Source organism: Calonectris borealis, chromosome 7 (genome assembly GCF_964195595.1).
Source record: "Calonectris borealis chromosome 7, bCalBor7.hap1.2, whole genome shotgun sequence".
Lineage (NCBI taxonomy): Eukaryota > Metazoa > Chordata > Aves > Procellariiformes > Procellariidae > Calonectris > Calonectris borealis.
In genome coordinates, this window is record NC_134318.1 from 29,677,626 (window position 1) to 29,694,971 (window position 17,346).

At 43.1% G+C, this 17,346-nt stretch overlaps 1 protein-coding gene across 2 annotated transcripts in view; it reads left to right on the forward strand.

Annotated features, from left to right (window-relative positions):
• The window catches only part of WBP1L (WW domain binding protein 1 like), a 59,789-nt gene that overhangs the window by 1,228 nt on the left and 41,215 nt on the right, over positions 1-17,346 (forward strand). Inside the window, exon 2 of one of the 2 annotated variants that reach the window (XM_075154941.1) lies at positions 16,324-16,470. The exons of the other annotated variant lie outside the window; for it this stretch is intronic. The gene's annotated coding sequence lies outside the window, so the exon portion shown is untranslated. The remainder of the gene's footprint in view (positions 1-16,323; positions 16,471-17,346) is intronic. 2 annotated transcript variants of the gene reach the window in all.

Sequence of the window (17,346 nt, forward strand, 5' to 3'; positions counted from 1 at the left end):
ATTGGGTGTGGTGTATTGCTTGTAAGGTACAAACTGTAGTTTGTATTTGTTGAAGGTCTGAGCCAGTGAGATGCCGATCTGTGACTGTAGGTCACAGATGCTGTGGGTTGCACGGTGCTTAATGTCACAGGGGTGCAGATGGGGAGTGTCCGTTCTGGAAGGGGTCCATTGAAATGCTTCTGCAGGAGGAGAAGGTGAGGAGTTTGTCTATGACTACAGATGTTATTCCCCTTTTGAATTTCCTTCTTCCCTTCAGGGTCCGAGAGCACCAGGTCTACTTTAAAAGCTATGTAATTCCCTGTTGGTAGAGCCATCCCAAATCTCCTTCAGCTGCACCAAGGCTAAGGTTTGGCCGTTGCTGCCCTAGGGAGCTAGGTGCAGGATTGCGTTGAACCGTGTGTTTTCCACATTTTCTCAACTGCCTTTAACAAATGGAAGTCTTAGCGCTTGCTCTGTTTCATCTGCGAGCCGAGGTACATAAACTAAGCGTATATAAGCGCATCTCAGGTCCATTTTGCTCTCTGGTTCTTGCGGTATTCCAGCTGCAAGCAGTGGTCAAGTGTTAGGATTAGCTGTACAGAAGCTGTGAAAGTCTTCAGCCCTATATATGCTAATAAAAATACCATTCCTTCTGTGAAGACTGTGAAAGACGCTCCCTGCCTCGTACAGTTTATACATTAGTCAAGGAGCTGGTAGAAGAAAGGAATAGGAAGTAGAAAAGGAAGAAAGGAAAAAGGAGGAGGGCATGGAAACAATCATACAGCTAGGTTGCTTGTGGAATCGTTGCATATGTGACTTGTGGATATCCTCTCCAGTCAGTGCACCAGAAATAATCCTAAAATAGTAAGTCTTGAGTGGTACAATACGTGAGAGTGGGGGAGAAGAGCTTTGGCGGCCTGTGTTTTCTTTAGAGCACTTAGATACGGATGCATCTTTTACTCAATTTCTTTTCATAGTTTGTCTATATAAAACTCTCGCGGTTTATTTTAGATCTTAAATGTAGACTTTGTCTGTCAAAAGGCTGGTATGATCTCACTGCGTACTAGAGATTGACAGCTACCCACTCAAAAATGACAGTGGTAATGCAGGATCTTGAAAATGAGCGTGTAACAAAACTTTGTCTGCTTTGGTGTTGCCTTAGAGCCTGATTTCCTCAGAGCTGACGGGCTTGTAGAGAAGAGCTGAAATGGGGCAGTGCTGGACTTGGAAGATCTCCACACCAAGGGTTCCTGTCTTTCTAGCTAAAACACTGACAGCATTTGCCTCTTGTCCTCTCCAGATTGTTGCTGCCCTTGCTGCCTCTTGTGACTGCTGCTAACTTCCATCTACCTTGCAGACATTTGCGATGCCCTGCTTGCTTCTGCTGTCAGGGAGAGCTGCTTGTTCAGGGCCCATGCCTTCTCCATGCCTTCTCGCCTGTAAAAACTGTCCCGCAGACCTGGTGGTCTAAGGCTGGGAGGTGCTGCAGGAAATGTGTCCTCTAAATAATTCAGGAGGTGGAGCTGTACTGCCTAGCCGCACTGAACAAACATTCCCGAGAACACACTGTACTCTGCAGGAGAGTCTGATTTTTCAGGTTAAAATAAGTCCAGGCTGCCTAGGATCTTCAAAGACCTTTCTTTTAACTAAGACTTGTTTGGGGTGGTGGATGGAGGAGAATGAAGATAATTAGCTCATCATCATCCTGAGTCCAAGTTGTTTAACTGTCTCCATGACTATTCATTGCAGTTTCACTTGTAAACTCTGTTAACTGGAGTTGAAGCATTTATCAGTACAGTACAGGCAGAAATACTGCAATTATGTAATAAAATCAGGATAAACATCACAGGAAGAAGAAATCTAGCCATGTTCAGTTGCCTCTATAGATGTATAGCCTTAACTGCACACCTTAGCTGGGCGCTTCCCTCTCGGTTTGAGGGAGAAGGAAGTGAGGAAATAGGAAATTAATATATTTTAAAAGGAGCTTGATAAATTTGTAATGAAAAACTTCAAACATTAATCCTTTTTCTATTGTAGTTTGTCTCTACAGGGCAGAGTAAAGGTTATTTGACCGCCTTAACTATCTGTCTGCTTCCCACGCCTGCATCTTAATTATCACATAGTTTTTTCAACTGTTGTTTTCTTTAAAAACAAGAGATTTAAGTGGATGTTAACTATGTGACAAGTCTGCGGAATCCGTCTTTCTCTAATAAGGTGGTTTTGAGCCAAAATCTGACAGAAGCATGCTCTTCTAAAGACCGATTTCATCCCAAATTAAAGAGTTTGCTCTGTGACTTGAGGGATGATTCATCGTATGTGACAAAGAGGACGGATCCTTGCTTTAAGGAAGAACTCAGCGTGACTGTCGCTGTGGCTAACACCCCCATAACACAGAGTTTCTGTCCAAGGCTGTGCTCTAGCTGTGACCACAGCTCTGATTGCACCAATATGGAGTTACCACACTTCATCCAAGGGTTTGGCTGCATTTGGGGCCTTTCAGAGCATCACTTCAGGTAGTTTGTGAACTGAAGAGCAAAGTTTCAATTATCCTCGGGTAAGAGACGCTCATCTCTTCATCTGTAAATTGAAGACAACTTTTTTGGTTAAGGTAAAGGTAATTAGTTGCAACTGCACTTATATGTCTCCTGAAATGCATCGGGGTCCTTCAGGAGGAGAACTGCTTGTGTAACTGTAGGATGTATTTTGTCTGCCATGATATCTTTGTCTGTGACTCTTGGTTTTTGGCTTGCTAATTTCCACAGTTTTGGCAGGAGGCAGCAGAGATCAAAGTACGTCCTGTACTTGCTCGGAACAGGAACCTCTAAATAACTGTGCAGATTGGATTAAGGACTGCTCGTACCGTGATGATTATACCACTGTGAACTCTGGTGTCTCATCTGTACAGCACGCTTTCCCGCTGATTAAAATTTTTTTGTTTGTGAGTTGCCCTCACAATTAACACACAATGCTGTAAGAATTTTTCCTTGCGTCTCTGCAACTGTGCAGCAGATGGAAAGCCTGGTCTGAAAGTGTCTGATGCAGTGGGGAGGAGTGTGGCAGTTTCCTTCAGGGTAGTCAAAGCAACTCTGTGACTGAGACCTCTCATTGCCTTTCTGAGAATTTCCCTGCCACCCTCCAAATATTAATTAACAAAAATATAACACTACCTTAAGAATAAACTTGGGCAGCTTTTGAGGAGTTGTGCTATGCTGCGGGGTAACTTGGAAAGTTAAATCTGCCGGAGTTGTTTCGATATGGTTGGGGATTTTTCCATCCTCCCAGCCTCGCGATCCAGGCAGGGTCAGGCCAGGTCAGCCTCGTCTGGCTAGCAGCAGCATCCAGTACCGACTGTCCCCGAGCGGTGGCTCCGCTGGGTGCAGTGCTGCTGGGCGGCTGCTGCTGGGCAGCAGGGATCCTGCCCGAAGTGGCGATATCCCCATCGGCCCTTCTGGTGAGACAGAGGGGTGGATGCACTCAATGTTTGGCCTCATTTCAATGGCACTTACTCAACCCTGGCTAAAACACCCATCGACCCCTCACTTTGATTCCTAGAAGTGCTGCTCCCCTAAGCATCTTCAACAGTCACTTTTCTGCTGGCAAAAGTGGGAACTGTGCTTTTTTATATAGCTCTGTCAGCCTGTATTTACCCAGTGTTGAAGTTCACCTTTGTCTGTCTTTCTGTGGTATTAGAAAGGCATTAATGTAGGTAACAGTTTGTGTTTCTTTGTAATCTGAAAACACATTGAAATCCTCCGAGGTAATGGGCAGTATATTTAGTAAATGCGAACTGCCTACCTTTTCTTTTTGCCTTTTTTTCCCTTTAAGTCATATTGGAAGGAGTGGCAGGATTGAACAGACATTAGCTTGTGGCAAAAAGCTAGTGATGGGCCAGTGATCTTCTGGCCGCCTTCTCCATCCAGGGTTGTCTGTGCTGTGCCCTTTGGTCGTGGCTGTGCCTATGCAAACGTCTCCTTGTCAGGCATGTCCTGCGGTTTTAGTAACGCTGAGCTGCACGTGGCCTTTTGTTCTGTCTCCTGACAATGTGCATATTTGGTCCTGGGTTTGGGGATGTTCCTCTAATCTGAGCTGCCCTGTTTTACAGGATACAGGGTAAGAATTTGCCCTTTCCGGTTAGCTGCATAGGAATCTTCTCAGCTTATTAATGCATTTAACCGGTGACTTTATGGCTGTACGTGCTCCTGTCTTGTATTTGTTTCAGCGGGTTCATGAATCCAAGATGACTGGGCAAGCTGCTCCTGCCAGGGTTGCACTGCTGTTTTTGCAACATGGGGGAAAGGACTTGGCATGTCAGAGACATGTCAAAAGCAGTCTCTGAGGGAGGGCCAGTGACAATCTCGGAAGGGCCATTAGTCGTGGCAGGGCAGAGATGCTTATTGCACGTTGCAGGACAACCTGCCAGGTTTTGGTCTGTGCTTCTGAGTCGGAAGAAAGCAAGCACGGAGTGTGGGACAGTACTTCTGGATGGCTTCATAGAGAAATGCTGATGGGGAAGTCAGGTCCCTCCGGCTGTCTTGCGGGATTAGAAAACCCACAGCTAAGAAGATAGGTTTTGAGGTGCCAACACCTGGGTGCTGTGGCAGTGGAGCTCTGACAGTCGATTGCCTGCATGGCTGTGAACGGGGCACATAACAAACACGCCTGAAATAACAGCTGGCTGGAGGGAACGGGCTGGCCAAGCAGGAATTGCATGCCCGTACCTTGCCTGTGACAAGAAGCATGTTGGTGTGGCAGTCACAAATGATGCTTTTCCATGATTTCGCAGATACTGTTTGACTGCAAAGGAAGGCTCAAGGTGCTGCAGAGACCTGTTTATCTGCTTGGACAAGGAGGAACTTGATTCTCCTCTAATGATGTGATTATCAGTGGGATCACTGCCCCCAGTATTATCTTTAGATGACCGCTGTAGTCTCTGCAATGGCTTGTGAAACGGTAACGGAGCACTTTGCATGAGGGGGCTTTGCTGGATGCAAAGTGAGGTGGTGCTGGTAGACTGATGCAGCAGACTCAACCATTTAATGCCACTGTAGCCAGTGCTCCCTGGCATGCTGTGCCCTGAACAATACCTGCAAACAGAAAGGAGAGACTTCGTTTTGTGTGGAGGCAGCTTGTGGTGCTGCTGGTTTGCAGGCCTCCTCCACTGAGCCAGTATCCATCCACACAGCATCGCCCAAGGTCAGTCCAAACAGGCAAGAGAAAAAAGGATGTGAGAGCTGGGTTGTGTAGGAGATTTAGATGCGGTTTCCTGACTCTTCCTTCTTCCCAGGCACTTTTACACCAGCATATTGTAAAACAAATCCAACCACTGACAGTGCACTGGTAGTTTGCTAGCAAGGAACCGCTTGAGCATGGAAGAAATCCCCAGTGCATCTGGGGGCCAGAGCTTTTGCCATTTAAAGTGCTGCTGGCCTCTCCCTGATAATGAGTTGCAGAGGTGTAGGTGGGTATGGCGAGCAGCTACCAGTACTGACAAACTGTAGGGTACTGGGTTTAGGGAAGATGGGAGAACAGGGACCTTTCTTTTTCTCACGGGAGTTCAGGACCTCAGGATCCTGAGTGCAGTCCTTAGGACTAGCAGAGGAAAGAGTTCGCCTAAAGAAAGGAAATATCTGCTAGCAGTAAAGAAAAGAATTCTCCCTTCTTCTTTCCTCTTTAATCTTCTGCATTACTGTGAGGTGGGAGTTTCTTCTAGTTACTTCTAGTGGTGATGTGGTTTTATTTCATCTCTGGTTCTGGTGTGCACAAGGCAGTGATAGAAATTTCAGAGGCAACTCAAGAGCAAAGGTCCAACAATTTTTTTGAGATCTGGGAGGGATCACGATCAAAGCAAAAACTAACTGTATTTTGGCTCTACTTGAGGCTGAGGGAGCCTGTCAAGATACTGATATGCCAAAAGTCCTGGAGTGAGACAGCGAGTGACTTTACCCAGGAAAACGGATTTTGTTGATGCAAAGAAGATAGTTCACAGAAGGAGGTGAGCTTTATGCAGTTATCAGTGTCTCTCCGTTATTTAATTTTGAAGCTACTGGCCAACTTGAACCAAATTTGATAGGAAGAGATCTCAAAGGCGTAAGATTTCAACAGAATTCCTGAAATAGGCACAGACAGACCTTAAAAAAAAACCCCAAAACAGAGAAGCATCACTGAGTGAGAAGCTACAGTTGCAAGCTTATTAAACACTGGGAAATTTGTGAGTCCCTGATTGACTGACTTGATATATGCTTATGGAAAAGCTTCAGTTGGAGCTCACAGTTCACTAGCCTGCAAAGTTAATCAGCCTTGTGGAACAAATTGATGGGAGGTCAGCTTTATGGAGCTCCAATGGTTACAGAATTACTTTTATTTTTCTTTTTTGTCTCCTGCTGCCTGAACAGCAAATTGAAGGGGAAAAGGCTGATAAGCTGTAGAAACAGTTATGAAGAGTGTGTTTTACCAGGAATCTCACCAGCCATCTTTAGCTTTCCCTGTGTAAAAGGTGTCGAGCGTTGCCTGTTGGAAGTGGGGAGGAAACTTGAACATTAATGGCGTGCCAGCAGACAGTGCAGAAGCTTTTTACTGAGCAGAACTGATTCACTCTTTTCTCTCGTGTCCTAGCACACAGATATGACCAGCAGGTCAAGTACTGTTGCCCACCAGAGACTTTTTTTTTTACTTAATATGGAACCGGAGCGCATAATCAAGATAGTCTGGGATAATGCTGTCAGTCAAACAACGGTATAATTGTGGCAGCCACACCAGAAGCCTGATACGGAAAGAGTGCAAAATATGCAGAAATACTCGCCCTTGCCAAGGGGCATTCCTGACTCTTTGTAATAAGCTTTTTATTTGTTAATACTGTATCAGTAGTTGCATGGTTTTCTTAAAACCTCTTTCTCTTTGTGGGATTCTCTTTAAATCCCAGGTGGTGGATGATGGCCAACAGGAAGCCATGGGAGCTGCATGTCTTCTGCCTCCAGCAGAAGATCAGGCCATTCCGTTGCATAAAATATCCCCCCTGACAGCCATCCCACTGGTTGTGGGCAGAAAATCGGTCCCATGGAGCTAGCAACCTGCTGCAAAAGCACCTTTTAGAGCTTTGTGGCTGAGCTAAACAAGAATTGGGAGTGACTGGTGTGGAGTGCAAGGGTTAAACAGTGGCTGGGGTCAGTCTGAGCCAGGAGGTAGGGGAAGGGATGGAGGAGGTGGTGGGCATTGTACAGGTGTGTTGTAAAGACTGTACAAAACCTTTTAAGAAGGCAGCGTATCTTCAAGGCCATGACACTGGGCTGACTTAATCTCATCCTGTGTATCAATTGTAATTGTATTGGGAAAATTACCAAAAGTGCTCCCCCCTGCCGCCTTGGGAGGAGGAAAGACTCTTCTTCAGATACAATCTGAAAGATACTCTGTGCTTGGAAAGCATTTAATGCAGCTACCTGAATGCATGTGAAGGTCATGACTCATATCTGGGTCTCTTGTGTGACAAATTCCTCTTTTCCTTACTGGTTGTCTCATTTGTTCGTTTGCAGACCACTTTTCGAACAGTGAATGCTGAAGAGGAGGAGGAGGGTTGCGTGTGTATTGTGTTGTCTTCAAATTACCTTGTCGTTTTGACTTCTGTCTTTTTAGAAGAAGCAAATTTCACAAACAGCTTGCATTTGACTCTCCAGTCTCCTGTGATCTGAAGCTTAGATAAAACAGGCTTGCAGACATCTGTCATTGCTGATTGTCTCCATTTACTGACACTTAGCACTTGGACTCTGACAAAGCCTGTCTTAAACTGCAGTGTCAAAAATAAGAACTCTTAATTTATTTTCCTCTCCTTTTCCTAGCTGTATTGTTTTCTCTTTGTCTCATTGTTTTGCTCCTTTTTCCTACCCATCTTATTAGAAATGTTTGCATCTCACATACTTGATTATTAAATATCGCTCTTATGTTTGTGGCTCATAGTTTTACCGAGTTTCTTGCTTTTCTGCTCTGTCCTTGTATCTGTGTACTTCCCAGAGTATGTGATCATACTACACCACCAGCTGTGGAAACGAGTCAGGAGTTTTCTTCTCCTCGGACCCATTTTGTGCTGTTAGGCCCGTCCCTAAAGTCTGAGGATCATCCTGGCGTTAAAAGATGAACTCAGGAAGTCTGGAGTGATTTTGCTCTTCATCGTATTGTTTTCCATTCTGAAACCTGTAGTCTGCTTTCTCTAGATGGACTAGCTGGAGAAGCTAGTCCTTTATTTTCAGCATGCTATGTATTTATTGAGAAGCATTGTGCCAGGAAAATTCTAGATTAAGGGACCAGACAAATCTCTTGTTGCCTTGTTTCACCTTTGCTGGCATGTAACTTCAGGCTGATATGTAGCAAGCCCTTAGGCTTGGTGAATTCCTCACGTGGACAAAGCCCAGACAAATCTCCTTTTTTTTCACAACCTTTGACAGACCAGATAAATTTTGGGGAACAAAGAGTGGCACTGATGGTTTCTTGTCTGTCATATTATCTAGCAGTGTGTAACCAACTCTTTTTGCTATGATCCTACTCTAAAAGATTTTAGAAGTGCGACCAAAGGATTAAATATATTCACTGTGTCCTAATAAACCAGGACTAAATTTGTGTATGTAAGCAGTGAACATTTTGGCTTTGGCTTGAGAACGCAGAGATCTGCGGGGGAGGAAAACAGCACTAGACAAGATGTTCACAGTGGCCTGACTGGGTGCTGTGCCACTTGCATCTTGATCTTTTGGAACCAAGCAAATGGAGGGTGTATTTGCATCCATGAAACCGTGTGCCTTGCATAAGTGTAATCTGAAGGCTGGGTGAGCTGCTGCTGTTGATGTCGCTATTACCACGCTGTTAATACAGAAAAAGTTAATTTTACAAATCTGGAAACCTTAAGTTCTAGTGGCATTTTACAAGTTGTGACGGACTCTTAAATGAATGACCCTAGGTTTTCTTTATTTGTATCCTTGCTATAAGAGCTCTTTTTATCACTAGCTCTTCTCTCGCACAGGCACTGTCTGCCAACAGTTCTTCTGAAGGCACTTTCCTTTCCTTCGGGACAGGGTGCAAGGTAAAACTTGTTTATGCTGTTAACTAATGTCCTTAATTAAAGAAATAGGCTTTAAAAATACTGCTCCTATCTGGTTCAACCCATTAACTTGTTCATTTACAGGTCTTACACTGCTTCTGTGTTTGACGGCTTTTTCCCCGTCCTGACAGCAAGGCATCTTCCATATTCTACAGTGGTGAGGGCTCTTGAGGGTGAAGTGTCTTGATAGTTTACTTAACCCAAAGGATTAGTGCAAAGGTAAATGATGGAAAAAACCAGTTTTCAAAGGGAATTTCTTGGGTATAGTTGTTGTTGGGGTTTTTTTTGAGGGTGAATTTATAAATAGTATAAAAAATAATGATTTTTAAAAGCCACAGTGTGCTCTTGAGTCTGTCCTTTGACACATGAGTACTTTTTGCAAGAACTCTTCAGTTCTGATCCTGGCTTACCACATGATATTAAGAAAGTAATTTCACATTTCTCATCTAAAACGGGGATATTAAAATGGTGAATGTACTATGTACTGTGGGTTTTTTGTATCAAAATACTGGGAGATTGTGTGGTACCAGGTGTGTAAATACTGTGTAATTTACCTCTTCAGCTGGAGGTCTGGATGAGAGTCTTCAGGTCTAAATTATTAATTGTTAACCAAGAAACTCCTGGTTTTCTTCTGCAAGGTTTCAGTCCAAAGGTTTTTAATGCCCTCAGGTACTATGGTCAAACTTAACCTAATTGTTGAGATAGTTTTATTGTTCTTGGATTCTTCTGTACTCAGTGGGGACTGTTCTTCTATTTGTCTGGAAAGCATTACTGTAAATAATCAACATGTGAAGACACACGAGGGTCAAGCTTTTGTGCACCTCACAAATTGCATGTATTTAAAGCGAAAGCTTTTCCTTCTTTGCAACTCTCAGTTAATTGGTTCTGTAGTGAAGTCAAGAAGTTGAATTTCTTGTATCATGTTCCCCCTTGGAGGCAACAGCATGCAGAGATGCAGACTTGGGACTAAACCAGCAGGTTCAGTGAGCAGAGCTGTGAGGTGAGAGCGAGCTTGCTGAAATGCAAACACAGAATCTGAAAAGGGAGTACAGAACCCAAACTGGCAACGCAGACTGTTTTGATAGCTGCATTTTGGCTTGAAAAATCCTCAGATGCTTAGAACAAGGTAGTCTCTTTTCTAGACCTTTGAACTGCATATCAAAATCTTTGGATGGCCATGAACCACGGGAGCCTGCGGTGCATACCTTGGAGAGTGAAGGGGAGAGGGAGCCCGGAGCAGGTTGCCAGCAGGTCCTGTCCATTGTGGGATGGTGTTGGGCTGGGCAGGCAGAGTGAGGGGCTTCCAAGTGCCCCTGAGATGTGGATGTCGGCACGCAAGCTTGCCTTGCTTTCTTTGGCAGCGGGGAATTTGACTACCCAGCAACCCAGCCATTGGGAAGGCTCAGACATCTGTTTTAAGTTCTTTACAGGATAGGATACTTTTTATAATACCCAACCTTTCTGCAAAGAGTAAGATGATCTGATGTGTCTGAGGAGGACATTTTATATTTGCGCACTAAAAAGACATCCTCCATTTCCAAACAAGCACGTCTTGCACCTGTTGCTATTTTACATTGCACCTTTCATTTAGGTGATGAAATGAACCCTCTAGTTTGACTTCTTAGTTCTTTAAGTTCTTCTTCTTACTGTTAACCTGCCTCTGTCCACAAGTGCTTGGGCCTTCCATACAGCAGAAGCCTTTCAGATAATCCTCATGTCCTTCTCCAAAGAGGGAGCAGGGTACTTCTGCGTGGGTGGTGGGTGTCCATCCTTGCATTTGTTGCTCTCATTGAAGTGAGAGCTTGTTCAGTTTGTGTCAATAACACCTTTGATCCTCTTATTTAAATGAGATAGTGGGTGTTCTGCAGAAAAGACCTCTTTACAGTGCCTTGCAAGGTTATGCTGCTGCATGATGGTTAATAAAAGTTCATAAAACCATATTGGACTGGAGACTATGAATAGATTCCCAAGTACAGTTCTCCATATTGTAGTCTGCGGCAAACACGATTTATTCTCAGCTGATTGACCTCATGTGGACTTGTGCCTGTGTAAGTAGCAGCTGAAATCAGTGGTCTGAGCACTAATCTGCAAGTTGCAGACAGTAGGTTATTATTTAGTGAGAATGCTCCACAAGTCTCTTGCTGCAGCATTTTCATTCAAAAGGTCACTTCCGTGAGTTCGTGCGCAGCTGAATTTAATGTTCTTTCTCAGCAAGGCAGGCCACACTGAAAAGTGCATAATTATAATAAATACAACTTTGTTCTCAGCTGAAAAATCCATCTGAAATAAATTTTTCCAGCCCTTCCAAGAAATGCTTTTAGTAAGATAAATAAAAGCAATTATTGCAGATTTCACATTCATTCAGCAGGAATGTTGGTGGGTGTAGGGTGCCTCCACTTAAGTCACTCATCACAGTGCCTTCTGGGCTCTATCAACTTGTATATTCAACAGTTGGCTAAGAGTAGCATTTGCAAATTGGGTTTCTCGCAAACCGATTAAAACCAAGTTCATTATTTCTTACTTGGTTTGAATCCTGGTTATTACTTTGAGTAAAATTGTTCTTAACAGCAAGTACAGAGAGTTCGGTTAGACTCTTAACTTGGGCAAACTTTAAACAATGCTTTGATAGGTGCATCTGTTTTTAGGGTCATGCATGTATTTATACAAGCTTTTGTGGCTTTTTTTTCTGGTTGGCACTTCTACGTAGTCAAAGTAGATTTGTTTTCTTCTGTCTTCTATTTCGCAACACTGGAAATACTGAAAAAGTCTCTGCCTAAATACAGAAGGAAAGCTAAAAGGTTCCCCCCCCCCGCCCCGAACTTCTAAGCAAGTACTTAAACAAAAAAATCCCCTCTTTGCTTTCATCTTCCAAGAGACTGAGCAGAGTGTGAAATGCCCTAACTTCCTTTTCTTTTAATTTTTTGCCCAAGTATAGCAAAGAAGCTCTGCTAGTTGATCAGGATACTGCTGCTGGTGGAAGCTGAATCTTCACTCTGGGTCCGTGAGCAGGTCTGGTTACCTTTGAGGTTTCAGAGGGGCTCTACAGGGTGATCCTCAAGTGTCTTTGTGCTTTCCCTACCGAGGCTCTAGATAAGCTGTTTCCAGTCTTCTCCACTGAAAACTGCCACAACCTTTGGTTTGGGAACTACCTGGTAATATTGTACAGTTAGTTGTTGCTGCAAGGTCACTCTTTTGCAGGACTGCTGGAATCTGTGAGGGTGCGAGGGAGAAAAGACTCGCATGGCAGTGTCAATGGTAAATGAAAGATAACGCAGCCATTCTGCTCTTGCCATGAATTTGGACAGCCCTGTGCTGTACTGCTTGGCATGAAGAACTGCATGTAAGCTGTGGCACCTAGTATCTATCTCGTCTTGTTTCCTTTTCATTTTGGTGAGAGGGAGGCATTCCTTTCTAAAGCAAAGAAGAGACTGATGTCTGGGTAGAGAGAAAGTAGAGGGAGGTCACTGAAATCTGACCACTCAGACTGCATTAAATGGAAGTGATAGTCCTGGGCCTGGGGAGGAGGGGTGGAAACTCACTTCTACTTCCATTGCTGGTCTGTGTGCTAGGTTAGATATTCATCTCTCAAAGACTTGATATCTCTTCAAGCCCCACTGGGTTTCCATTGACACTGGTGAATGATCAAAGGGAGAATATGCTCTCTGTCATCGGACTGTGGGCTTGTACCTTATGGTCACGTTCCGTATCGATCAGGAGCAGATTTCATCAGCACTTGGATCATGACAGTCTGCCTTTTTTTCTCAAGGTATTCTTTTCTCTCCTTGCTTGTCTCCTTTGTTCCTGCTACAGCCTTCCTTTTCCTGATGCAAGTCTTTGTGTTCTCTTTATCTGTTGAAGTGATCAGGAGTTGAATACTTGGTACTTGCTAATGAAGCTTCTTTAGCAGTGAGGCGGCCAGGGAAGCTCACTTAAACTAACTGTTGTTTTAGGATCTCTCTAGGCATCCTGACCCTACGTGCAGACATGGTTTATTTTTGAAAGATTGTCTTGAGTTAGAAAATCAGCTCTTGTCCTAAAATGAAAACACACATTCATCAAAACCTGAATTTCACGTGGGTTGTATAAACATGTAATTTGGGTTAGGTTCGGTCACTGGAAAATATGCGATGCTGTTGTCCAGGATGTTACAGTGCAAGAAACGTGGGGAACTTCAGAAAGTCACATTAACTGTCTCCTTGGAGAATTGCCTCAGAAACCCTGACCTCTGCATTTCTGCCGTGTGCTTTATATGATGCTAGCGAAGATGGTCACTTGAGCAGTTGCAACATTCTTGTATACATGTGTTTGCATGACATTATGAACTGTGGAAAGAATAATGCCGTGCTTCCCAAACCACTTCCCAGAGACTCTGCCTCTGCTCCTGCACGTGGCACGTGAGCCATCACTCTGATTGTCAAAGCATCATCTGCTTTGATCCATGCCATGTTTCCTATGGTCAAATCACAGAAACCTTTTGCTAGGGGTCCGTGCACTGGAATTTCTAGGGGTGATGGCTGGGGTGCTCTCTGGCACCTCCACTCTTTGCCAAGCCACCATCCAGGGTCAGTGTGTAAGGTTTTAGGCTGACCCAGATACCCTGTTCCTATCCCCACCAGTAAAGGTTTCCTGTGCAAGATGTTAGTTTTACTCTCCTCTTTATCAACCCTGACAACAGTTGTTATTTAAATGTTGCTCAATATTTTCAACATGATCTTGGGATGACTGCTGATTCCTTCAATCCGTTGTTTTGTTTTAGAATTTCTAATCTCATTTTCTATGACTAAGTTCAGTTGCGTGGTTTCCACAGCAAGGATTAGGGTTTACTGCTATAGGTACGTCATTCAGCCTTTGAAGCTGCTTGCTCATGCTTTCCTTGGCAAGCTCTGGCAGGCATGCTTAGCAACAACAGAGATCGTATCTTTTTGAAGCTGCAGAAGGGTTAATCAGAAGCATGTTTATGAAACCAGGTTGTTTACCCTTACAAGCTTTTACTGTGATTTTTTTGGGTGCTTTTGGAAGATTTATCACCTGCCTTTGTAATTTATATTACATTTTTCTTTCCTTTCTTGAAGCTATTTTAATGCTATGTATGATATGGTTAAAATTAACTATGATAAGCAACTTTTCTTGGCAAGCCCTAAATTGCACACCTCTTGGATGCAAACTGGAGAACGTGACTGTCTCTATGTGGATGGCATAAGATTTTTGGCTGGTATGTTTGGGGTGGTTGAATGAGCGTAGGGCATCTGAATTACATCTGTAGCTTCAAAACAAATCCAACGAGAGGACTCTCATCCCCCAGGCAGGCAGATAGCTGTTTGTACAGATGCTTTTTCTCGAGAGCCTTTTTGTAGGATTGGTCACAGTTGTGGTTGAGTTTACTTATGTGTGCAGGGAAAGGGGCTGATGGCTATTCAAGGGAGTATTATTTTTCATCAGGGAGATTAAAGGTATTACTATTGATCAGGAGATTTCTTTTGTGGAGACTCTCCAATGAAATGGAGCACCTGCGCATATGCAATACTTCTTTAAAAATGTTAAACAGGATCTATCCTCTGATGGGAATTGTTAATTGTGTTTTTGGCTCTATCTGCCTCGCTGGCAGATGTACCATTGTGAAATTTTTACAGCCTAATAAAATATTAGAGGATGTTTCACTTCAAGAGGAAACTTGATGGCTGCTTTCAGCTGATGCCTCTTTGAAACCAGGTGAGAAATATGTGCTTGCCTCATTGGGACTTGCACCTACCTCTGCAGGCATAGCACCGGAATATTGATGCAAGGCTCATGGATTGCAAAGAGCCTGAATAGTTCTGGTAGGGTAGATGTCACGATGCCAGACTCTGCATGTGTGGTATGATGCAGTTGAACAGATCATGAAAATCTTAGTTCTTAATACATTGACTCAAAGTGGAATTATTTGTGCATTTCAATACAAAATGTGTCTTGATTTTTAGTGCGTTTCTAAAGCCATGAGGGATACTCTTTGGACTTGCTGTGTTTACCCCAGTCTAGTGGTGAATGCTGAGCTTTGCAAGTACTGACTTTTGGTACAAAGTTGTGTGTTGCGTACTTGTAATATAAGGATAGTCCAGAAACTCATAGGAATCTGGTGACTGTTCTTTGTATTTTCTTGCTTGTTAAAATTGCACAAATCTAGAATATTTTATTTCTAAAGATTTCATTTATCTAGCATTTTTTTCTTCCCAGGAGGTATCGTCTCCTGGGATTTAAGTATTTGCTGATGCGAATCTCTGTGATCACAGATCGTTAAAGAACTATCAAGTGTCATATCATTAGGTCACCAGTTCAAATCTAGTCCAAAGTGGTAATGGGCATTTTTATACTCCTAATGCCTTTCATCAGGATTCATGTTTAGTTGCTTAAACTAAAATCAGAGCATTTGCTATTCAGAATTATGGATTCAAGTGGGCAATAAAGACTAGAAGCAGGTTTTTCTATAGCAGAAAATCCTGTTTGACTTATGTTAGTATCTGTATATGCCTGTCAGCATACATGGTGCTTTAGAAGGAGTACAGGTAGCATCTTCCCAGAGGAGTGTGTGGTTTGCTGCATAAGATGTAATGCAGGAAGGTGAACTCACCTAGCAGAGAAGTGTATGCATTAGTCAAGTCTGGTATTTTTGGTGTGCTTTCCTATGACTTTTAAATTGCAAGAGCCTTTGAAGAAAGTATAGGAGGACATAGACTTTGAAGGGAAAGAGATTTTGAAATTGGAAATGCAATGTGAGAGTGTTTTGAATGGCAACTGAAACACTTTTGGATGAAGTACTTCTCAAATTCTTCCAGGCAGCTGCTTTTCTAAAGAATGATGGTTGGTTGGCTGATCGTTTTTTTTTTTTCTTGTTTCTTCTAGCATTCATGTCAGGATCTTTGTATAAAGCTTCACTTCCAAATCTGACTTCTAATCTCAGGTTTCTGGTCAAGAAGTGCGGACTTCAGTTTACAGTAAAATCTAGTACTTACAATAACTCATTGGACTGTACATTCCCGAGTTTGTAGAGATCTTGAAATGGTTCAGTTCAGTTGCACGGGCTTTCGCAGCTTCACAGTTCCTCCTTGTCGATTCATTATTCTAAAGTTGGGAAATCCTTGCAATCTCTTTGAGATGTGTTGGGATATGGAAAGCCTTGCGAACCCCTGCAGTCAGGGGCTGACCTCTTGCGTGCTGGGATCTGCCTGCAACTGCCTCTTACCTCCAACCTTTTCCTGAATATTTCCTGAGCACTCTCTGGCTTGTTTCAGGGACCAGCTTGGCAGCGTATCAGGAATCGATAGCTGAAGTCCATCAGGAAAGAAGTTGAAGATGCTGAAGTATGAATTCTGGTGTCCTGGTTGTTAGAATCTGTTAGCAGTGACGTCAAGAAGTGAAGAAGAGAGATGTGAAAGCCGGTACAAGTGTTCTCTTTCTTTGTGCTCCTGAGTTGAGAAATTAGGATCTGAGTTGGCTTCCCTACCCCAAAGGCTGTTGCATAGCTCCCATGCATCTTGTGCCGTGGGAGATCGCTGGTGACTTTTGTTAGTATTTGGAGGTACAAAAAGTGGGTTGTGAGGTGTGGAGACAGGGGAAAAAAAGATATTTAATGACATGAAGGAAAAAAAAACGCCTGTAGAACTTGAGTTATCACTGTGGCACTTTGTGACAGGGATTCCAGTCCTGTGGGTCTTAAAAATACATTTTCATATGTGTATACTCTGTAAAGAGTCTTCAGTCATGTGGAGGTCTGAGTTCTTGGCACTTTGGGAGAAGTGAGATCATGTATTTTCATTCCTGATGCTGCTTATTGCTACCATTTTGCTGATTATCTCAGAGACTGTTGGCAATATATTTATGACCTTCTACTTAGACTATTCTGTTACAATCAAGTATGTCAGAAGCATTGAGCGCATATTTCTGCCTCTCTTTTGATGCTGATTTGCTTTATAAAGGCAGTTTTGGAGTTCTGGCTTAGCAAAGGAATACCAACCACTAAACAATTTCTGCCTGTATTTTTAGTCTCTGCTTTTTGGCTTGTAACTGTGATTTCAGCCAGGAACGGTGCATGGCTAGGAATCTTTCTAAATTGTCATCCATCTTTTTGCTGGAGACTAAAAGAGGAAAGTTACTGAAGTGCAAAGAAAACCTTTTCTTTTTTTTTTTTTTTAAAAGCTGAGTCATGACAAGATTGGCAAGTTGCAAGGGAAAATTTAAATCTGGTGTTTACTTACTATAGTTAACAATGAAATCCTCCTTTACAGAAAATTATTAGAGTGAATTATTCTTTCAGT